Source organism: Lates calcarifer, linkage group LG7_2 (genome assembly GCF_001640805.2).
Source record: "Lates calcarifer isolate ASB-BC8 linkage group LG7_2, TLL_Latcal_v3, whole genome shotgun sequence".
Classification (NCBI taxonomy): Eukaryota; Metazoa; Chordata; class Actinopteri; family Centropomidae; genus Lates; species Lates calcarifer.
In genome coordinates, this window is record NC_066854.1 from 8715535 (window position 1) to 8740425 (window position 24891).

The 24891-nt window shown below is 39.5% G+C and overlaps 1 protein-coding gene across 2 annotated transcripts in view; it reads left to right on the top strand.

Annotated features, from left to right (window-relative positions):
• The first annotated feature begins 1768 nt into the window (after positions 1–1768).
• The window catches only part of slitrk6 (SLIT and NTRK-like family, member 6), a 102098-nt gene continuing 78975 nt past the window's right edge, over positions 1769–24891 (top strand). The window contains exons 1-4 of one of the 2 annotated variants that reach the window (XR_007809103.1): positions 1769–2018; positions 4468–4545; positions 9140–9243; positions 20309–20516. The gene's annotated coding sequence lies outside the window, so the exon portion shown is untranslated. Of the gene's footprint in view, positions 2019–4467; positions 4546–9139; positions 9244–20308; positions 20517–24891 lie in introns of those variants that run through there. The other variant, XM_018689236.2, reaches the window with a different exon arrangement.

Below are 24891 nucleotides of genomic sequence, written 5' to 3' on the forward strand. Positions count from 1 at the left end.
TTTTTGCTCGTTTATGGAATCTCTCGCTCATTCCCCCCCTTAATGCTCCCGCTCTTTCCGATTATTGCATCTACATTCTAACAGAATACTAATCGAGCAAGTAAATGGTAACACGTTACTCGGAGTGAAGTTCAAGACCTCAGCTAATTTGGTTTAGCATCCGAGTGGAACAGAGTTTAATAGGCCTCAAGTACAACAGCTCATATGCGGAATTAAAACAGACACACTTGTTCTGGACCCAATGCACGCATGTATGTGAAAGCATGAAATACATAGGCAGCATGAACATACATGCGTTTGAGGTCACCAGATCCTATCTGCGCCTTTGCATTGATGTCCAAAATTTTAAAGGGCAAGTGCAAAATAAATATGTAAATACTTCTAAATAATTCTTCCCCCTCCACTTTACAGCTGTTCAGTGAACTGTATTAGTCTCATGATTTCTAGAGATCTACCCTAATATGCCCCCCGCATTTTTTTCCCCCTCCGGAGATCATGATTAATGGTTTCATGATGACTTAATTACCTCAAGATGTAATCACCAACACCATGATAGCATAAAAGCTCACAGGATCATGCCTATCCATTAAATTTTACACCAGTCAAAGGACAGTTTAATTGTTGTTTAATTGTTACATTTTGTCCTTTTGCTCCATGTGTCCAAAAATGTGGTCAGCTCTGCCAGAGAATAGTGCTTTATAAATGCCTTTTTTTAGACGCCTCCCTAAAACACTCTAGGCTGACACGTTTATGCATTCAGTTCATTGAGAGACTCACCAGCCAGAGCCAAAATCTATTAGCATTTGGCTGGTAGTTGGTGTTCATTTTATTTCTCACTTTGCATCATTCTAAACCATAGAGACCTAATCACAGTCCACATTGTATTTACCATTACGTCTTCCTCAAAGTGCCATTTGGTACTGCTAAACTGTCAAGTGATTAATTGTTTTTTGACCACACATTTAAAGGTCTCTAGCAAACTGTGAAGTAATCCCTGGATGGTTAATTTGCAACCATAGGGTTATTCTTGGATACTGTTTGACATTTGATTTTTATATTCATCATCTAGGCATCAATCCAATATGATGAGACTTCTTTCACCATAAAACAGTGGAAGATGGAGACTTGGAGGAAAAGGACATTCCCCCTGCAAAGGACATTCTCTTTCATTCCTACATAACCCCCTCTGAGCGTGCTCGCCAAAAGGTTGGCCCCGTGGATATCAAAATGCCATCGACAGCACTTGAGCGAGCGTCATTTTTAGGGACGCCAGGGGAGGATTTTTAATTATGAACTGACCTGTGGAAATCTAAGGATCTACGATCTAATACAGTCGTGAGGAACAATGGTTGCCTTAAGCAATAAAAAAGAAGAGGCAAGCCTGGAGAGGGCTGTGGGCTTACTGTGACAGCCCTAAATCAGCTGTCAAAATACGCACAAACCTTGAGGACAGAAGCTTGGAATGGTCAGGTATACCAGTTATTAATTTAAAAAGGTATAGGTAGGAGTTGCATAGCCATATTTTTAGCTTTTCATTACATTATTCACTCTACTTTTTTAGCCACAGTCATTGGTGAGCATAACCTTGTCCTTGTTTGCTCTTGCGAAAATAGCTGTCTGTGTAGAAACCTTGGAGACAGACTCAAGAGAAAATGTATGAAGTTTATATAATGATGATACATTTTGTTTTGAGTCAACTGAGTCATATTTTGGCGGTTGTTCATATAAGCAAGAGTACACTGACCAGGAAACTGAGTGGAGAAGCAGCAGACACACAGGTCTAGGGTCAGTTAGTGGGCCAGGAGGACATAAACCCTATCACTAGCTTCAAGGCAGCAGCACTGCTAGTCAGTATCATAAAGCCTGCCTGAGTGGCAGCAGCTGTTTCACGAGGACAATGAGAAAAAGACTTAGCTGCTTGGAGCTAACAGTGTTAGCCTTCAGAAAACAAGACCACAGTGCTTTTCACAGTTGGTAAACTGCTTCCTAAAGCTTTCTTCTGCTTCTGCTGCTACTGAGTAAGTTTTTTTTATAATGTAATGCCATGTTAGCATTACATCAGTGTGATAGGGTATGTGACTAACATGCTAACATTAGCTACCTAGCACAGTTAGCACGCAGCTAAGGCTTACTCTGGCACAATTTTTAAAAAGCTAGCTTGTGTTGTGTTAAAATATATCTTTTCAAAATATAAGGCTCTTCATTTTACTCCAGTGTTAACAGCTGTTAAATGCTAACAAACAAATGCTCACTCTTTAGCTTTTCAGAAAGACTGAGGAGAGTTAACACTATGCTAGGAGAGACAAATCTCCAGAGTAAAGGCTAGCAGAATAGCTGCTAGCTAAAAACGTGGCTGGTAATGCTTGGAACACAGAAAATACTGGGTATTTTAGAAACAGTTGAGCCAAGTGAGCAGAAAAGATAATGCCTTAGCTTTGGAAAAACACCACTAGCTGTAAAGGTTAGCTGACTATAATAACTATAAACTGCTCCCTTTTAAAAGACCATATTCATTTCTAGTGTAGAACATGTTTTAATTGCTCAGGTTATCCATTCCAAACCACTGCCTATCAGCTGTCGGCAGAGATGCCTCGCTTTTACCAGAAGAAATCCTGGTTGTTTCGGCTCTGATTTCTAGAGAGCCTTTAAGCTGCCAGAGATTTGGAAAGCTCACAGGTGTGATTGTGTTGTGTTTAAGGCTCGCTCCTCACTCGAGCGAAGGAGACAAAGCGAGGGGCTCTTGGCACACACACGGACCCTCTTCCTACTCAGAGCGCCCTCCAAGGCTTTGCCGCTTAGCACATTCGAGTGTGCTAAGCGGCAAAGCCTTGGAGGGCACTAAGGGAGTGGTGAATGGCCTCACCACTCCCCACCTGTATTGGCCTCTCTGTGTGAGTGAGAACAATAGCTGTCTGGAAATAGTGTGCCCCTGTTGCTTGTTGTCCTTGGCTTCATGCTGACAGCAACAATGTCCATGTCATCATTGCACGGCTGCAGATTGCAGGTAGCAGTGGTGATGGCTGGGGCTGGAGCAACTGGTCTCTTACTGGTTGATAGGATACATTATCCACACTTGCTTTTTACACTGATCGGATTAACATCAGGCATGAATGGAGGTGTTGGAAACCATTTCTGGTTATTTCTGGCCTTAAGGATGCTGAACATGTTACTATTTCTCTGGATTTCCCCTGTTACTAAGGATGTAAACATTGAAAACACCTGCAGATAAAATTTAGGTGTTCATCATAATTTCAACAACTGTGGGTCTAAAGCTTTCACGTAGAAGTTCATTGACATAATAGTAAAAAAAGTAGTAGTGAAAAAAAGTCTACTACTAACACTATACTAATTTGTTAATAAATCAATCAGCACCATGCAAAGGGACTGAGTAGGCTTCTCTGTATGAGTAATGTGACTTTGTTTCACTTTAAAAAAATGCAACCCTGTAAAATCAGTAGTTAATAAATCATTTAAGGAAGTGTCGAAGCGAATGCAGTCTGCAGGATTTAGAGATAAGTGCCTCTGTGTTGCTTTGAGTCTTGGAGTAAAACTAGAATAAAATCTGGTATGTCTGACATATCACTTTGTGGAGGAGCCAAGCAATGCAGTAACGCACTGAAGAAACTACATATTCTTAACATAAAGGGTGACAGTGACACATGGCATTGTAGGAATTTATTGCTTAGTGGCTTTTGTAGCCTTGCAGACAGCTCCTTTTTGTATTTCTGCCTAAAGCTTGCTCAAAGTAGTGTATAAGATGTTCTTAATCTGTCATGTACTTATCCAAGGACATATGAAACAGCGAACAATTAAATATAACTGATGATTAACTGTTATAAAGGCTTTAAAGGCAGTTTGTGTTATTAAATAGCATTAACATGTCTCAGCACTGTCATTGTAACTGTGAGAAAAAAAAAGAAAGTCTTTTGCTTTTTTGAATATTATGACAATCCACATTACGCCAATCAGGTTTTTTGACACCCACAAATTTGTCTAGCATAAAATATGATAGAGTGATGAGAAATATGCACAGATTGCACAAAATTGTCTAGACATTAAAATAATACATAATGACTCCAAAAAGAATCAACAATCTTGTCGAAATAAATAAATAAAAACGCTAGACTTAGCCATGTGTCATCACAATTTTTTGTGCAAAAGCAACCTGTTGCTGAAAAAAACAACTGTGAATGACTCTCTCAAAATGTTGCCATGGCAACTCCACAATGGTGACAATGTAATTCAAAGAGCCAGTTGAGGGGGGGTGATAAGAGTTTGGGGCAATGTGGACCCCAACACAAAAACGAGACCTGAAAGCAACATTACTCCCCCTTTGTATCATCCCTGTTCAGATTTTTACATCAAGGTGCAATCTGTTTCCTAGGGCTCTTCTTTTTCTGAACCTCCTTTGTGCTTTTTATGGCAAACTTTCTGAGTGCATTTTTTTTTTTTTTTTGTTCCCTGCAGGTTAGCCATGAGCAAAGTGGCGTTGCTTGATTTGAAGTATTCTCCTTCTGGAAATATACCAGTGTTGGCAAGCAAAAGGTAATTTTAAATGCTTTGGAAATGCAAAAGGAATGAATGTAATATTATGAAGATCCCAAAAGTCTACTCAAATGCTACAAGATGATTTTCTTTCTGCTACATGTGGTTTCTTGCAACCATTCCTTTATACTTCTAAAAGCATTAATAGCTTATTTGAACTTCAGCAGCATAACTGTACAAATTAGACACACACCAAATTGTCCCTGAGCAAAAGTCTGCACTCTTTTATATTTTGTCATTATCTTAATAGACTCTGGTGCAATCAAAACTGTTCAGTCAAAATGCAATCTCACCCTCCATCTTGGAGTTTTCTTTGAATTTGATTTCTGAGCATTTACTCTTCCATCTAATCTTTCCACTATTGCCCAGCTTAACTTGAAGAATGTATCAGAAATACGTCTATACTGCATTTTGAAAATGTTTAATCTTGGTGGTTATATAACTTTTTCCTCTCACCTACAGTGTGGTGGAATTTTGGTAATGTTCACTTCTTTGCAGACAGCAAGATAAGTAAGTTTCAGCTGCCTTTTCACTCCCTGCAAAGATATCTGGAACATCTGTTTGAACACACTTCCCCATTAGTACCACAGGGTGACAACTAAATCTTATGGCCAAGTTGTACAGTGTGTGTGCGTGTGTGTTTGTCAGAGAGCTTTCAGGGTGTGATAAAATGATATCAAGAAAAACAAGCCTCCCAAAAACCTTCCAGTGAAGTTTATGTAAACAGTAATAAAAGACTCAAACACTTGCAGCCAGCACAACCTCACTTTGATGCCTGGGCCCCAGAATTGGGGCTGTCATTGGACAAAAATATGGGGAATAATGGCTGATGTTTAAGAGGTGATGTTGTTTCTAAAGACAGAACTTCTTCTGGGTTGCTGATCAAATCAAATACTGTACTCCTACTGCAAGTGTTTTATTGCTGTTATTATTTCAGGCAGTGGATTTTTGCTGAGCACACAGTTTTGGTTTGAGATCAAGTCTTTTGGCCTTGGTAGCTGCAATATCTCGCATTTGCTGCTCATTTCACTGCTCGACATCGCCACATGAATTGTCCAAATGTCAGTGGGCGGACAGGTTTGCCACAGAAGAGCGAGCCATAAAGGACAGAAACCTCAGCACCTTGCATGGCTAACTAAATGCATCAAACGAGTGAGAACAGTGAAAAAGCCACCAAAGTGTAAATAATGGAGGCTGGCCACACTGTTTCCTCTTGTTAGCAGCGCAACAAAAGGGCAAGTGAAACATAAACTCAGATACCATGGAACGTGGCTGAGTTTACCACCTGTAACTGACACTGTATCAGGACTAGGGGTAACTTAATTACAAACTTTCAGAAACTTTGTCCAACTTTTTGATCCTGACCAAAATATCTCAGACATTCAAGGTAAATTTAAATTACTTTGGTGATCCACTGACTTTTTCCTTGACTGTGACAGATGAGCAAAACATTTTTGTACCAATGATGGTATATAAAGATGGAGGACATGACAGTTCCCCAAAAGTAAAGCCAAATAAGCCCCACTCCTTCCATGTTAGCTAATGAGACATGGGCCAAACTAAAAAATCAAATACATTTTGTTTTGAGGTATGTTCAAGTGTTCATTTTTCTGATAAGTTTGGTTTTAATGAGTTATTTGATTCTATAAAAAAGTGACATTTTTCAACAGATGGTCATCCATCTTTATATATCATTGTTGTACAGACATTTCTGTGCCCCTAGACATTGAACTACAGCTTTTGAGGTGGATGTATAGATTTAAGGGCCAAATATTTTCCAAACCAGACTCAAACATGACATGAATCAGATACAACCATGAACTGTAGGCCAAAACTTTCCAAAGTGACAGTCTCTGAATAGAGGCACAGTTTTCTTCATGGTACATTTAGTGGGTTATTTTCTACAGGCCAGCAGAACTCAGCTTATTCTCCCTAAGAAGACTGACAGAGGCATGAGTGAGAGTCATGTGGAGACAATTCCTAATGACTGCTCTGGCTGATAATAAGAGCATATGCTGATTATTTTAGCTTTTGGGTCGGAAGCCGTTGCCTGTGTGCTATGCAAATTGAAGGGATTCTTTGCATGCATTATGAACACTGACTGTTACTGCTCATGCACAGTTGGGATTGCAGATGGAATGAGATTTGTTGTGTTTTTGTATCTGTTTGTGTGTGTGTCGGTGTGTGTGAACTATGAGTAATCCCCCGGACAAAATTATCTTGGGAATTCTTGGGTTAAAATTATCTCAGAAATTACACATGGCAGCCCTGTCGTGTCTCTTTCCTTTAGTCAATGCATCTCCAGGACTTTTTTTTTTTTTTTTTTTTTGGTAAAAATTATGCACCAAAATGGGTGGAATCAATCATGTAGTGCCCCATTATTGTTAAATAAAATATCATCTTTGTGAGTCCAGGAAGAGTCAAAACATTTCAAAAATGGATTATTGGCTTCCTATTATCATTTACCCTTTTATATCCCCAGCATGTTAAATTACCAAAATAGCTAATTTGTTCAATTTAAAACAATGTCAGTTTAATGTCAGTTTTGTTTTCCTGTTATCACCTATTGTGTTATTTTTTGGACCAGTATGTGGGCAAGTCCTGCATACTAAGCAGTGTTGCCCTTCAAGCTGTTGGCCATACACTCATTAGCTGTGCCTGAGATGTGAAATCGGTGTGACACTGTTCTATGAAGACACTAGGTTTCTGCATGTCGCCTGTTGTTTCACTCCAAACAGCTATCACATCTCACTAAAATAATAACACAATCTGTGATTAATTATCCATGTAATCCTAATAACGATAAGTAAATTCAATCACCCTACAAAAAAAGACCATCTACCAACCTGTGGATTATGGAAACATTTGTGTACTTTTAATGCACCTAAAAATCACCATATATTTACATTTATCTAGAAAATAATTTTTAGTTCTAGTTTTACTATATTACGTTCGTTCCTAAAATAAACCCTGACCCAATATGTCCAGTGTTTTCTCTGGGTCCTTTCTGCTCATTTTTGTGTAAAATCTGTTAATAAAATATGATTGATAAATAAATAGTATTGCAAATGTGAGAATTGTGTGTTTATGGTCAAAATAAATTCATGCAAGTCAGTGGAAGGTGTAATATGCAGGCTTTCCCTAAAAAACAAAACTCATACAAAGATAATTCCACCCAGTTTTGCAAAGTAATTACCTTATTATTAATCTTCATCTTATTTTCCTGCATTTAGGATATTTCTGAAATGCAGTCTTAGGGCAGTAGTATAGTAGTATATGGTTCTTCACTGATAGTACGTGCACATTGTGTATGTCGGTGTTTATGCATGTGTGCATCAGAGTGTTCCTCATAAAAGTGGTCATGAAAGCAGGTCAATGTGCAGCATGTGCCAATGCAGGAAGTGTTTTTTAAATTCAGATCTGGCTCTCCCACTGGGCAGTTCAAACACCTTACAATGGAATGCACATGACCTTAGGCCTGTATAGGTCTGTATGGTATACAATTGCTGCTGGTGCTTTGAGAGCATTCTACAGCATATAAATGCCATGGAAATGTTTCTTAATAGACCTACTGTGTCTAGAAAAGCCATTTCTATCGCTCATCACCTCTTTAAGAGAAGCAGATAGGATGCTGCATTGAGGCAAGGCAGTTCAAGGTGCTTTAAAGTAATGCTTTGAAAATATTACATGAGAAATAAGTCATTATAAAACACACAAATGCATATAATATTAAATAATGTAAAAACTTTAAAACATTAAAAAAGAAATAACTTAGTCCATGGTGTGAGTACAGGCTGGATCAGTCAAAGGTATTGCACAAAGATGTTTATAACCAAGATAACCAAGTACAGGTAGCTGAGGAAAATGAACTACTGTGGCCTTGAGCAAGAGACTGAATTGACAGCTGCTTCTGTGAGGCTTTTTTTTATTTTTGCTTGTAAAAGATTGTGGTTTTACTGAGAAGTATGAAAAGATTTGCCTAAAAAAGAGCATGTATGCCGGCGACTTTTCCCGAATGAGTAAACTTTTTGAAAAGGACACTTGATTGTGTGTTGGCGTGTAAAACAATTGCTATGATCTCTCCTCATTTGCAGCGGTAACATGATTTTACGACTAGAATTAAGGCTCTTGTTTTTAGGGATATTTTTATTGCAGGTGTAAGCCGAGATAAGGAAGAGACAACAAGCAGCACAGTTTATGAGCCCACAACGCCAGCATGTAGCAGTCACCTTAGCCTGCTGAAGCTGGTAGTGTTTTCCCATTCCATTAAACCTTGTATCGTTCTCTGCCAGTGGATACATTTTTGTCTGAGCGCAACAAACACACACAAAGCCTGAGCCACACACCCACACCAATGGGTAGGTCAAGCATAAGGTGACCTAGCTAAGCAATAGGATGAAATTACGGTTCTTACACAGCCCTTGGCCCTGTGCCTGGTCAAAGCGATTGTCCTGACATTGTGCAGTTGCGCGTTCTTGTGTGTGTGTATATGAGAGAGAGAGAGAGAGGCTGCTTGTGAGAAAGAGTCACATGAAAGTATGGGAGAGGTTCACTTGCATTGAATATCAAGTAAATGAATTATTTTTCCATGCAGGAGAGAAAAAGGAGATGGTGAAATTAATCTGAGGAGCCAGCTGTCTTTGTACCCCGTGCACTTCGCTGATGATGTATTCTCCTGTCTGAAAGAGGATGAGATGAGTAAGTGAGAGCCTCATTCTTAATGTTATCCACAACAAAATGATTTGCAGTGAGGATGCTTGTTTGGAAGGGTAGAGGGTCAAATCACTTCACTTACCTCAGATAACTAAGGAAGAGAAAGGCAAGGATTTGTATGTGACAGTGGACTTAATAACAAATTTTCAAGGGGTTTTTTGTTGGATATTTGAAATATTGAATGCAAAGTACAATCATGTAATGACGTGATAATGTTTTGCCAATGTAACACTTTGAAAGTGGTGTTATGCAAACTGAAACATGGTCAAAAGATAAGAAGAACACAAAACATCTAATGGATAACTGATGATACTGTTAATACTGTATATTCAATATTTTATGTGTAGTTGCAAGAAACGTCAGGAAATTCAAAGCCAGAATCTTTCCCCCCTCACAGCTCGCCACATTGTGTGTTTGAAGTTTGTAGTAACAGTACTTCAAACATGCCTGCACCACTGAGCTGATTGAGCCAGCCTTCTGAAAGAGCATAATTCAAGCTCACAAAAAGGTTTAGTTTCTTCAAAATGCTGAATGAGAAAATAAAAATCAACATTTATTTTTTTATTAGCATTTAAGCATTAAGAATTTAGAATGCCAAGTATTTTGTTTTAAATATATCTTAAGTGATCATAGGTGAATTGGAAGACCTTTCAGTAATTCAACACTTTACTTTTATTTAATTTATTTTTCTGCAGAGGCCCCTAGATTCGTACCCTTTGAAAACAAACTCTCATTCCTCATTCTTTTTTGCTGAATTCCATTATGAGTCGACAGCCCAAAAACTGCTGGGGCCAACTTTGCTGTCTGGCAAAGTAACTGGCAGGAGGTTTGGTAGGGAGGCATTTTTCTGTTCATTGTCCTCCAAAATACATATTTATGGCTACCTGGATTTTCACCGAGTGAAGTGTTGCTCCTGAACTGTGATTGGTTTGAACACAAAGTTAAACTGCAAATCTCACAGTGAGAACAATCATCTGCAATGAAATGAGCTTCATTTTATATCATGTTTCATTTCTATTTTTATAATCCTCTTTAACAAGGAAAGGCAGGTTTAAGTGAGTCCAGTCTTTGAGCTACTGCTGCTTTTTTAGGAGTCTGTCAGTTCTAACCTGTCAGTCATCTCAGCCTCTCTTTCCACCAGCGTGTCCCCACCTTTCCACATCACCCAACCCCCACACCCACCTGCACACCTGCTCCCAATCTTCTCATCAATTCTCTGAGACTTATACCAGCCCCGTAGCCTTTATTCTGGTTGGTGTGTTTGTTTGTGAATGAGCTGCTCCCCTTTTAGACTTGTTTTCCTTTGCTGATTGCCTGCCTGGTTGCTTTGAATTTTTTTTCATTCAGCTCTGTCTACATCTTCTGCTCTTCTGAGTCCACACTTCTCTTACCAGAGTGGTTACATAGATATCTCTCCAAAAGAAGATAAGGCGTTTGTAGACTTAATCCAATCATTATTGCTTAAATGGGCTATTTGTTAATTTTCTCTGCTGCCAAATGCAATTTCTGTTGGTGATGGTTGCTTGCCAAGAGCTTCAGCCATCATTGGGTGTACAATACAAGAGGTTAGAATAGGTTCTCTGAGCAGCACTGCTTCTTCAGGGCAGCCTGTGCTACCAAAAAGAGACAAGACAGGCCAGCCGGGCAGGCGCTAGCTGGGTAGCATGCTGAGTTCAGTAGAAGAAAAGAAGTGAATTAGAAGCACTGCTGCAAAGGAAAGAAGTTTGAAGCTGAACTCTGCTGTATCTGCTAAACGCCAGCACGTTAGCATTGTCATGTGAGCATGTTAGCACGTTAGTGTAATTATAACCTTTTAGTAGAGTTTTTATCTAATTTTTTAATTTACTAACTTACATTTATATTACGTCCAGAAATATTATACTCAATATTTTTGTCTATGCTGGGGATCTGGGGATTATCTTGACACAAAATGCAACCAAAAATAACTCTCTATATAAATGGCTGGAAGAGGTTGTGTTATCCCAGCTCATTTCACAGGGACATTTAACTACTTGACAGATAAAATCCCACACAGCTCAATTACAGCTACATTTGACGTACTTTTTATCCAGTTTTATTTACCCTTAGGACACCTTGCTCAGGCTGTATTGCAGCAAATACATAAAAATAATAATGACAGTTTTGTTTCCTGTTTCTGTGTGGGTGTCATACTCTGCATACCAAATAGTTTATTGTGAACAATTTGGTCAGTGTCTTCTCTCTCTCTGTTTTCATTGTCATACATTTGATATCATCTCCCAAACTCATCCAAATGACCCAAGTCTTTTATTGGATAAATTACTTTTTAATTCAATTCTCAGACGCCAATAATAAATGAGAATGCGTGCTTGTTTGCCACTGTAGGATTTGTTCAGTCAGTATAATTAACACATCTCGCTGCTATTTCACTGCTCCTGTTTGAAGTGAGGGGGGATAGGTGGCAGTATACGTGTGCACATGTATAGTACTTCATACTCTAAGCACAATACATGATGCTGTTTTGTAATAATGACTGGCCCTCGTCACAAGCGGGTGATTTTTAATCTTGGAGCTCCATTTTCGCTCCAGTGGGTCCACTTGAATGGGAAATTAGAACAAGAAAATCATAGTACTTCTCTATCGCACCCCTTGAAAAGTGATCATTTTACATGCGTCACAGGCCTTGTTACTTCCAGGGCACACTTTGTGGGATGTGCCTTTGACCATTTTGAAAACATCCCCCCTTTTTTTTTTAAAGTGCTGTCCCATTTTCCATTCCCACTAACCTAGCAATTTTGATTCCTGTCCTGAACCAGATGACGCATAGTATGACATTTCCAGTGATCTGCCTCTATGAAATAATATCTTGTGTTGTTTTTGTTTTTTGTTTTTGCAACTTCAATAAATAATAATCAATTCAATATGGATATCATATAGGGCAGGCTTGACACCTAAATACACTTGATTTAGAGCCAACTGTCCCTTTAAAGGTCTGTAGCTCATTTGCATTGACCTGTTCCTCTGTGAGCACGCTCAGTGGGGAGTCGGCAGGAAGCACAGATGAGCCAAAGGAGGCAGTCATTTGAATGGCTGCATGAAATTAGTCAGGTGTTGGCACTGCATGGGGCATATCAATAGCAGCCCCCCCGCCCCTTCCTCCGCCACCACCAGCTCCCCCCTCCCCCTCCCCCAAGCCCTCCACCCCCACCTTCCTCCCTCCAGTAATGTGAAGGAAACAAATGCATCTCACTAAAGACTCATCATTCCACCCAGATGATGTTTGCTGAAAGCCTAATGACTGTGTCTGTGAGCACATGCGCAGTCGCGGGCGTCTGTGTCAAATTCAACCTGTCTAAATTTAGTTTGCTCCTTTTCAAAAACCTTCTATGTGCCATGCCAAACACAGTACAGGCTCTTTTCCACATCCTCCGAGGCACATTTCAACCTATTAGCTACAGTCTAAAACAGAAAAAAAGCAATATTGGCACCTTCATCAGTGCTATATTTTCTCCCTGTAGGTGAACCCATAAGTGTTTCATCTATTTTTTGATCTATTTTTTCTTTTATCCTCCTCTTCTGCCACATGCGTAAACTTCAGTCAGAGCCCTTAATGCATGTTGACCTATAATTAGTCAGCGTTTGTCAGACATCTAAGTATGTTTTCACCTCCGTAGCCCCTCCCTTGGTCTGAATCATGACCTCTCTGAGTTCCAGTAATTCCAGGTGAAGGCTAGATGTAGCAGACAGTTTTCTGTAGAGCATCATTTTCCTAATGGTTTGATTGACCATTTTCTCTGAAGTACATTATTTTCTTAAAGGATGAAAAACCCACATCACACTAATTGCAGTATTTTAATCCTCACAAACACGTATTGTGCTGTCTGCCAGGAAAATGTGTTACCAGAGTAAAGATACATCCAAACAGACGATGTACATGTGAAGAAGGTGTTTAACGTGGAACATCAAGTGTTTTCTGGGTGTGCATTAGCACATCCATCAAACCTGAGAGACTGTCTTCTCTGAGGACTTATTCAACCTTGACTTGAAAATCCATTTTTCCACCTTATTTTTTTCTTTTTAAATGACAGACTGTTTTCACAAAAGCAACAACAGCATTGCTGTTTTTTTCAAATGCGTAATTTGACCTATACTGCCTGAGGACCTCTAGCATAACAATTCTTGACTTTTCTGTCAGGAATAAAAACAGACGTAATGTGATGGGAGGTTTTTTAACCCAAAGTATGATCTTTTCCTATACTTAACCAAGTATTTTTATACATAAACCTAACCAAACTGTTTTCAAATACACCAACAAAGTCATTCTCTGAATAAGGCCAATTTGAAACCATCAGGATCATGTTTTCTTTCATTACATATGGCACAAAGGTTCACTTCATATGTGAAGAGAGCAGACAATGTAGATTCCTTCTAAAGATGAGGAAAAATAGATTTTCGAAAGACTGAGAGAAAAGGATAGGGAGGGTTGTTGACAACAGCTGGCAGACAACAATGCATCTCCTCAAAGTCTTCATCTCAAGGCTGATGGATGATGGCGAAGAGATGGAGGGGGTCGACGCGGCAGACGCTCTCCATTTTTATCTCCGTCATGAGGAAAACCATTTTTTTTACACTCCTGCATTTGTTGGTTTACGCAACAGTGAGCGTGCTGTTGGTTCAGTGGTGCACTTCTGGTCATGAGAGGAATATTTGTCACCTGATGATATTCCTACATCTGTGCTGTATTGTAGCAATATTCACTTATAAAATTGTATATGGTTATAATGGCTTTATTGGAACCTTTACTGGGAATATCAACTATATATCTATGGAGCCTCCTAACTGAATCCATCATATATCTGTCGCGTAAACCATTGGAGTCACGGAAACCATCACAAATCATAAAAAAAACAAACAATTACAATTACAACAAAAGGAGACCATACACACCACCACTACAAACCTTTACAATCTCATCCAACCCAAAATGGACACAAGAAGAAACACAACAAGAAACATGTAAATAAAAGCATTTTCTCCATTCTACAAACAGACTGCTTTTAAGGATTGAAAGGGGAAAAAATACAATACAGACCTTTTCAAAGATGCTTATGTACAGTTTATCCAGTATTAATGATTACACTGTTTCCTTTGTTGCCACAAACTAATGATCAGAAACAGCAGTGTCAATAACTGAGGTTAGCTCCATTGATGGTAAATGACACAGTCCAAAGTGTGACCATATATAAGTCCACTCTGATGTGTGTAAAATCCATAAAGCATTCTGCATTTATAAAAACCTTTTGCTTTTGAGTCAGCAGGACTGTCAAAATTGAGCTCGGAGTCACCCTGTAATAATCATTCTGTCGTAATTTGAGTGAATGATGGATAGCAGCTCGGAGAACTCATCTAAAAATATATCGCTCTGTTTGGGGGGCCTGTGTACTGTAACTGCTCACACACTGGGTTTGCATCTAACTCAGCAGGGTATTGCAAGGGTGGAAATTCACAGAATGAGAATGAGGGGAAGTTACAATATGCTTTAGATACCTTTTGAATTTAATCATCTATAATTATAATAAGAAAAATATTGCATATTATGAATCAACCAATGTCTCCCTTGATACTTTTCCTTACTCTTTTGTGCCGCTCAAGCCCAGTGGCTCCTACTGAACACTCTACTTTAAAAAGACCATCTGATTAAGTCATGTTGGGTTTGAGGATATTCAAGTAAGTCCTTCAAGTAAGATTTAACTAATGCCCTTGCAGTTAATTGTTTGCTGAAAGTTTAATGGTGCTATATGTAAGTTTCTGCTATCACTACCTAGCATTAACAGCTGTGTACTTACCAAGAACTTCAGCCATCACCTTGTTTAGAAGACAAGAGGTTAGAACATGACCTCTGGGCATCACTCCCTCTTCATGTTGGACAGAGGGCAGACTGGACACTACAGTGACTCACTGTTACAGGTATGGGGCTGGCTGGTTAGCATGTTAACTTCAGTAGAGGTGGTAGAAATGGAGTCAAAGCAAGAGTTAATATTGGTGTTGCTTTGCACCACTGGAGACACCTCTTGATGAGTACAGAAATGAAAGTTTAATGCTGAATTTACAATGCTGCTTCTAAACTGGTAAGTAAACATGGCTGTGTAGCAATAGCAAAAACTTTCATATAGCACCTTCAAGGGGAGGGCTTCAGTTTCAATGGTAATGCCAAACCAAGTAAAAAATATATATTTTTTCATATTAAAATGATAAACAACTTAGGGCCCATTAGGTAAGAACATCTTACACATCAGTTTTACTACTGAGGATACTGCAACATTTCTCTACAAAGCCAGTGCTACACTTAGTTTTTGCAGTGTCATGCTCTAATTAGAGGGAGTATAAACCAGATTATTTTTTTTTCACTACGTGGGTTGAGTAACAAAAATGTGAGTCCTGATGCACAAAGAGGGAAAACAAGTAGAAACTAACAGAAATTTGCAAAGTGCAGTTGGAACAGCCAGTGAAATTCACAGCAGCTCCCAGCCTGGGTTAAAAAAAAAAACAGTAGCAGGGGAAGTAGAGACCCCAAGGGAATCAATAATCACAGTGGACAGTGGCAGGCTGTGCAGGCCTTTTTCCTGTCAGTTTATGCTGGCAGGGCTGTTGTGCAGCAGGAGTGATGTGCAGCTTAAAAGAAACAACTTCTCCATCTCATCTACCTTCTCTCTTATTCTTTAATTAGGAATGACCTTGGTCAATAAATAAATGGCTCATTGACCTCCCTGTCACCGAGCTGTCTTTTAAGTATAACGTCAGTTTTTGCCTCACTGCTTTGTGCATCATGTCATAGTAAAATGGACCCTTTCATGGCAGGGGATGTGTAATGGTGAGCCATTGAGCCACTAATGGCATTATATTAGGCCAAGTGGAGCTGTATTATGTCACTGTAGTTAATGACTAACTGCATGCATTGCTCATTCAAGTTATAACCACAGTTAAAGTTCTCTATCTTCCACTCTCTCTACAGCTCCATGTTTAATCCCTTAATGTTGCTTTATTTGGCTTTTTAAAATATCCAGAATGGCAGCAGTTTTTCTGCCCAGACTGGTTAATTTATGGGATGGAAATGTTTTTGATGCTTTGCTTGTGCTCTGATGGACTTAAAGTGGACATTTTTGATCTCTTGTGTATTATATTTGGCTTTGAAGAACACACACTTGTGGCTGCTGCATGCTGTGTGTGGCAGATCCGTGTGTTTTGAGAGCTCTAAAGATGGATTATCGTCCTCTTAAGCCATCCTTTTGTGGATGTGGTGTTCTTGCTGAAATTGTCTCTGGACAGTGGTAACATTATGTGAACTTCTTAGTTTCGAGGAGCTGAGGTATTCCTTGGTGAATAATCACATACAACTCAACCTGACTCAGCCCTTCTCTAATGTCCAAACTGCATTATGCAAACATACTTAGTAACTTATTGCACCATTGTTTTTTCTTTTGTTTAAAACCTGATTTTATGCATTCTGATGTGTACAGGCACCTGACATTTGGGCAAGCTTGGAATATGATGAAATTTGTCCTTGACTCTGTTTTTTGCTGCCACTGGCCAGCATTTGAAAAGACAGTGAAACTGCTTATCAGCAGTAGAAACTGGAAACCATAATATTCTTGGATATCCAGTTTGTTCTGAGAGTAGCAAGCAGTTTCCAGAAAGATTAAAAAAAAACTTGCAATGTTGCAATTCTGTGTGTCATAACCACTGTGTTAAGAGGATAGCCATGATAAGAGTTTGTTGACTTTTCTAATTGTTAAGGAAAGGTGCTTCAAGGCTTCTCTTCATATTTTCTTTAGCATAAGGTACACTTGGCCACTCTTTGTGAGAGGTAAAGAGATAATACTGTCCCACAATTTCTGGCACCCAGCAACATTTAAAGCAACTTATGGTGTTAGTAACATCCGCCGTTGCATTATTACATAGATTCTCTCCACATCTTTCCTTGACCTCATGACATTCTGCACTGGGGTCAAGGAAAACATTTTTTGGACTATTCAGCTGCAACATCAAAAACTGTTGGTGGTACTTTTTTGTTGCAAAGAACAATAAAACAGCAGGTAATAAGATTTCAACTGACTGCAGCAGTGAAACAGTGCATAAACAGTGGATACCTTTTAGCCTGGCTACAGAGCGTACTGCCAAGTTGTAAATGGCCCTCAAGCACCACCAAACACATGGTAATGTTCAGTTTAGAGGTGGCTAAGGTTGGAGTTTGGGGACGCCAGTCCTGGCAAAGTAGGGAGGATTTGTATTCAGAGGAGAGTCCTGGAACTCAGGATTTTTATCACCTCAATTTTCTCACCACATTATGACAATGGGGCAGTTTGGAGTATTGGAGTAAAGTGTATAGAGCTGTTTTAGTGATTAAACTTAAACTTTGAAAGTCAGGCTGTCTTAAAGCCTGATTTGGGGCCCATTTTCAGGTACCTGTCAATCAAATTGAGAGAGATTGAAATTCAATCTGCATTTGGAATCTGGCTTTTACACAATTAACCAAAGTTTCCAAGGAATGCGATAAAGTCCATGTTACTAAAAGTATTAAATGCACAACATTTAATGAGGACTCCACTCCTCCGGTCATGATCTTGACCTTTATTGGACTAAAGAGGTCTTGACTCCTCTCATTGCCTCTGTGTTTCATGTCTGCAGGCCTCAGACATCGCAGTGTTGTCCTGTATTTGTCTCTCACTCTCCTCCTCTGTGCTTCTAATTACCTCTCCTCCATGATCCCTTAATACCTCCAAGTGGGCAAAGACACCTCCAGGGTGTCTGCGAGTGTGCGTGTGTGCACGTTTATGCCTGCCCATTCCCATGTGAGTTGAGCTGTGTGTGTGTGTGTGTGTGTATATATATATATATATATATATATATATATATATATATGATCTGTGTGTGTGTGTGTGTGTGTGTGCAAGAGTCCTCTGGGGCCTTTTGTGTGCTGGATAAATAATGATGAATTACAGATTGATTACCCAGGAGTGAAAGCTGTGGTATTAAACTTATTATGAAAGGCTGCAACCTGTGTGTGTGTGTGTGTGCACACGGGAGAATGCCCGCAGCTCCTGCTTTGCTCATAATTAAGGGAGTAATATTTCTGGGTCATAAACATAAGGATTGGCAGCGTAGGGTTTTTAAACTATATTGATTGGATATAGTTTGTGTGCTCAGGGCGAGGCAGCAGCTTTACAAAGCATCAATATTTTACCTGTACACTCCACATAGACACATTGAATGGGTAGTTGAATTGATGTAGATTTTACAGCCGATGCAGAGTAATAACCTGTGTCGAGCTGCATTTTGCAAAGTGAGAAATGTGTTGTTTTTATGTTCAGACACATTGGTGAATTGCACAGCTGAGCTGTGGGGAGTCCTTTTAAAGTAACAAGGTGATAAGTTCTAGTAGGAAAGGCGCTTCATGAGAAATGCCTTCTCTGACTTGCTGCTATAGCTACCACAGTTTTGTACTGACTGGTGTTAGCTGATTGCTAGCAAACAGGCCCTTTATTCTTGGTGCAGAAATCAATTCCTTTTTTTCTTTTTTTTACAACTTTCCAAAACTAATGACACAGTCACCTCCTACAGGATGGATGGCAGGAATGCAAAGATTCCCATGCTAATTACTCTCACGGTTGCATGATTATAGAAATTATGGGCTGATATGAGGGCTCAATATTTGTTTTGTTTTTAGGCACTTTTAAACTAGTAAGTGCTGTGTTAGATATATTGGAATTGCCAGGAAAATCATTATAATTACAAGCCAGAAGTTGACGCTATTTACACGTCAAAAATGTGTAAGTAAGCCACTGGTTGATCTGTTAGTCTCTGCGTAATAAATGAACGGGATTGATACAAATGGGGTCTGGGATCACTCTTAGTTTCAGGCTACAGACCTCAGACAACTGAAAGGAACTCTGAGTCCAAGCTATGCTTGGATGTCTGATTAGAATGTCTCCCAGACAGCCCCCCTTCTCTAGAGGTATTCTTTGAACTCTCAACTAGCAGAAGACCCCTGAGCCAACACACACTGGAGGGATTACATATCCCTATCTGGCCTGGGAAAGCCTCAGGATCCCCCAGGAGGAGCTGGAGCACGTGGCCGGGGGAGGAGGATTGTGCCTCGCCTGCTGCCACTGCTGATAAAGATGGATGGACGGATAAAATCACACTCTCTCTTTGAGCTGCTGCCCCTGAACTTTGTCCAGGAGTTTTTTTTTTTTTGGGGGATCTGGTGGTCTCTTGTAAGATTATACTGGACTTTTTATTTGACATTTCCAAGCAATCGGTTTAATGTGCGCTATTAAGCAGTCTGTTGTTTGGTATTTTATATCTCACTCGTTTGAATGAGTGATGGTGTGCTTTGTGCTGCAATAGTTGTGCAATGCAGGTGTTCCATCTCACATATTATGTTGGGGAAAGAAGCAACTTAGAAACTAGGGTTTTTTTCAGTTTAAATTAATGCTTCATTTTCCCTCTCAGTCATTCTAACAAATAATTATAACAGCCTACTAATGGTATTTAAGTCCAGCTTTACATGGAAAGTATTCCTTATTTAATGTAAATGTACATACATTATTCCTGTATTCCTTATCCAGATATATCTTGAATTGTACTGCATCCACATGACAAATATGCCCCATAATTCCCAGCATAGTTAACAGAACATCCATACTCCACCCAGCGGTGGTTATTTGCCTTTTTGCACCACTGTTTTTCACACTCCTTTCACAACTTAACATTCCTTAAATCCCATAACCCCACCTGTATCCACCACTGGACAAACAAGAGCACCATTCAGAGTTAATGCTTCTTTAGCTTTCATTTGGAATTTGGAATCTAATTATTTCTGTGCAATATTAATCTATACATTTAAAGAAAAAGGCTTCCAGTTCTTTGTCTCATGATGGAGGATTGAATTTAGTTCTCATAAATGATCAATGATTTTTAGATTTGCTTACTGGGAAAGCTAAATTTGTTTGACTACTGGCTTGACTATGCTACATCTTGCTTTTCTTCTTTTTCTTCTTATTCTCTCCAGTTGGCTACATCTGCTGTCAATCATTAGTGTGCTATTATCTACACCATTGCAACATGTTGGAAACAGTATTCACGCCGTGGGGAGCAAATGCTGTAAAATGGCTTCATCTTCTCCGGGCGTAATGTGATCATGCAGTGCAATCATCAGACCTCATGGCTCCCTGGAAGGCTGTTCACATATTACAGATTCACCATCCTGTTTAACAGTTAGCTACTGTGGGTGGAAGTTATTTTTTCATCTTCTAAAAATAAACACATGTAGAAAATAAAAAACAAGAGACTTGCCGGCTCATTTAAAACTTCCGTTGTGCAGAATTGCCAGTTTGTGCTCATCACTCCAGGATTTGCGCTTCTTATCCAACTGTATCTTGGATACAAGTGGTTTTCACATATGGCAGCTTTATAAACATCTGCTTATAAGGCTTCAACAGCCAGAGAAGTTCTGCAGAAAGTCATGTTATTTTTGCCTCTGCAGTTTGTGCTATTTAGCAGCCAGCGCTTTAGTGTTTTCCCGTCCCCAGGTGCACTTCGGCTCACAACAACTCACCAACAGCGCGCTCATGCTTGGCATATGTTTCATTTTTTTGAGTCTGTTGCCAAATCAAACAATTTGCAGGTTTTGTTGCCAGTGCACCTGTAAATTGAGCACTCTGTGGCCTCTTTGAAACTCTTGCTGCCTCCATGTTGCTTTGAAAAGTGACATAAAAGAAGTTATTGTCGAACCTCTTAATCAGACTCATACTGCTGACTGGCATTTAAATTAATGACTCTCCTGTGCATTTGTAAAAGTGATTTACCTACTTCAAAGCTGAAAACGCCTCTTTCATGTATTTCTATATTTTCGTCCACTTCTTGCGCCCAGTGTATGTGTGTGTGTGAACTGAGTATGTGTTGTGCACATTTACATTTATGTCTCTTGTGCTCAATAAGGCAGTTAGTCAATTTTCTTCAATAAATGCCGTTACTCACTGAAGCCAACTATTTCATTCTTTATAGGACAGTGGGCAGTCTAGCCTCCCTCAAGCATTCTCGCTTCATTGAAATGGTACAAATGACACTTGGGAGACGGTGATGGAGAAATATAAAACAGAAGCAGGAGGCAGTATCTTCCAAGGGCAGAATGACGCACATTTATATTATAGATACCCCAGGACCCAAGCTGATAAAGGACCAAAGACCCATGAGAACCTTACAAACTGCCTGGGATTTCATGATCACAACCTCTATCAATGTTGTTTGATTACATGGTACAGTGATTAATGTTTAACACAGCTGTATAACAAAGGATCAGAAAAAAAGATTTTCTGGTTTGTTAATATAGCATAATGATAATTTAGCCATATACCTCCATTCTAACTCTGCAAAACTAACTTCCATTAGCCACTGCCATATGTCACATCATAGCTCAGTGAATCTGCAGCTGCTGGAACACTCTCATTTGACCCCATGTGAATGTGGATTAGTAGTGGCTTCTTAAAACTGAAGTAATGAGTGATAATAGCCTTGTTTATGTAGCTACAAGCTGCAAAGTTCTAACTGCAGCATATAACACAAACCAAGTAAACCGTAAAAGTAGAGCACAGATTAAAACAGTGAGACAGTTAAGAGCATACAAAAATAAAACCACAGTGAGTCATGGGAACTACAAGGTGTCCCAAGACCTTTGGACATTCTTCAGTAACAGGTTCCCTGATAATTAGCAAGATTTGGTTCTGTGCAGTTTGAAATAATAAGTAAACCTGGCCTAAGACCTAATGTTGACCCAAAGCAAAAATTTTGCTTTATCTCATCTATTACCAGCTGTTAGCTTGCAAGGCTAATTGAGGCATTAGCTAAACAGTTTCTCTTCCCACTGAGTTTTGCGCAGTCATGGAGTAAATCTGTAGCTCTACACATCAAAACCTGACCCAAAACCTACCTCAGATTCAGCTCAGGTATCAGATCGATAATTATCTCAGGTATCAGAACAATAATGAGTATGTGTAATGGACTGATGCCCCTGTTTTAAGGCAGCAGAATTGTGAGGACATTAAAGCTGGCATCATGCTGCTCTGTCAGACCAGAGTAAAGAGGGGTGAGGCATCCTTGTGCATGACATTGTGCTGGCTCCCTAGCATTAGCAGCTTTCCACAGCCTACTGAGTGTGTGAGGTGACCACTGAGAGCTCCTGTTAGGCTACTTCAGTGACGGTTGAACTTTGTTATTTTTAGCCTGCCACACTTGCCAGTGCATGTCGTCTTATTAAGAGAGCTGTCTAGAATGTGCAGGCATAGGCAAGGCACCATTGTTATGCAGAAAATGAATAGCACAGCATGAGGGGGAAGCTAAGTAATGATATGGAATTATCAGATCACACGTTACATTAATGTAACGCACTAATGTGATATAACAACACTATTACCAGCTTCACTGAATTAGATTACATTTATGTAATTATAAAATTAAGCATGTTCTTTATATATCAGTCAAGCAGGTTTCAGACAGCGAGTGTGTGCACCTGCTGCCCTGTGATGCTCCTGTTCTGTATTTTGAATGGACAGCAGTAGGGCGCAACTCTGCTGCCATGGCTACCAGCTACATCCAGTCCTCTCTGCTACAGGTTGCTTATGTCCATCTCTAATCTTATCACCTTGCTAAACATTGCTGGTTGAAACTGAAAATAGGAGAAATAGTGATATGACCCAATTAATACAGAATATTTAAGTAATTATTATGATATTAGTTAATTAGTTATTAGTTTATGGATTATTAAACCCTGAAGCTTGATGTTGCACTAGCTCGGGGAACTCAGATACCTGTAAAATTAGCTCCTGCATCAACTCGACCCAGACAGTGGCAAATAACCACACAGGTTCATGTTGACACTGCAAATAACGGAGGCAGCTGCAGCAACTGCTTGCTGTCTGAAAGCACTTTTAGAGCTGATATTGTTGAATGTGCATAAAGGTATTCCAAAAGCGTTTAGCAGCTGAGATGTTTGCCAATATGAGGGTAGAATCTTTTTATCCAGGTCTCTGTACCTCTGCTTTAACATTTAGCCCTAAACCCATTCTTTCTTAGTGATAATGGTGTCTGGTTAAGGTTCCTTGTCACATTTCAGACATGAGTTGAAGTCTAAACCACATTTTCCCTCTACACCTTCTCCTTTCACATGGTTACATTTAAGCAACTGGTTGATGCACAAAGATGTAAATTTTTTAATATGTCAGAGAAAAACAAAAACTACAGGGATAGAAATGTATGTAGCAAAAATAAAATAGTTGAAACTAACTTTTACACACTGATCCATTTGACTTAAGTTAATCTAATAATGTCAGATAGAATAATATGTCAGTCACAGGGGAGATTTTTCTGTACATTTACAATAGATAGGTTTAGGACATTTAGCTTTTAATACTCTTGTGCTTATGCAGGACTTTAACTTGTACCAAACTGTTCTGATGTTATTGTATTGGTACTTTTATTTAAGTAAAGAACTGAGTAAATGGCACATTTATTGGGTACTATTTTGAGCTGCGGATGAATACATATTTGGAGTACTTGTGCGTTTATAAGATACCATGAAGTTGTATATGGGATTCACTCACAATGAATGGAAGTATTGCTCAGTGCAAATGTGTGTCTTTTTAACAGTTGTTGGACAATTGAGCTCCAGAGTAATAAGCTACAAGCCGTTTTTGGCCACACAAGCAATATTTACTAGAAGGATCAGTTGTTTTTGACAGCCTTATTCTTTAAGCTTAATAAATGTCCTTTTAATTGGTCAGTTGAGGAGGGCACAACCTCAGCTCTGAATCTTTCTTAAAACTGTATAACTTTCTATTCAGCCTTCAGCTGTTTGCTAAAACATCTTCACATAATCAGTTGTGCCAGTTTTAGGTCAAGTCAGTGCTGTATGATTTGAGTGCAAAATCCGTGACATTCGGGGGAAGAATCAATGTGATTATTTTGGCAGAAAACAAATGCCCTGTGTCAGTATGTTTCCACATCCAAACTGAGAGACTTACTTTCTGCCAACTCTGTAGTTCTGCCAACTGAACAGGAAAATATCATTGTCTGCTTTTTGTCAAAACGATTGCAAACAACAGCGCTCTTTAGAGCTCTCCTGCCTTAAATACTTTTTACCTCTCGCACGCGTTTACATCTCACTGGCCCAACTCAACTTTCATTGTCAATTTGGCACCGAGCTCAGATTCGCTTGGCCGCGATGCTTTGAGATTAGCTGTGACAGTTATGTTAATGCAACCCCCCCCCACCCCCTTTCCCCATCCTCCCCCTCACCCCTTCCCTTTGGCACCGGTTCTTTTATGCCTAGACCCAAACTATCAGTCAGAAAAAGACTGTTTAATTGAATTAATTGGGGGGAAAAAAACGATAGCGGCGCACTGCTGAGCAAGAGTTAGAATAGTGAGACTTGTGACAGACAGCCTCACGCCAATGCCTCTCTGATGATAGACTGACAAGCAAGCTGGAAACACTGTGTGTCAACTGACCGGAAGGCAGAGAATTCACATTTGACATTTGTAGCAGGTTTCAGTGCAGATAAATACACACATTCCCTCACATGCTCCTGCTCTCTCTCTC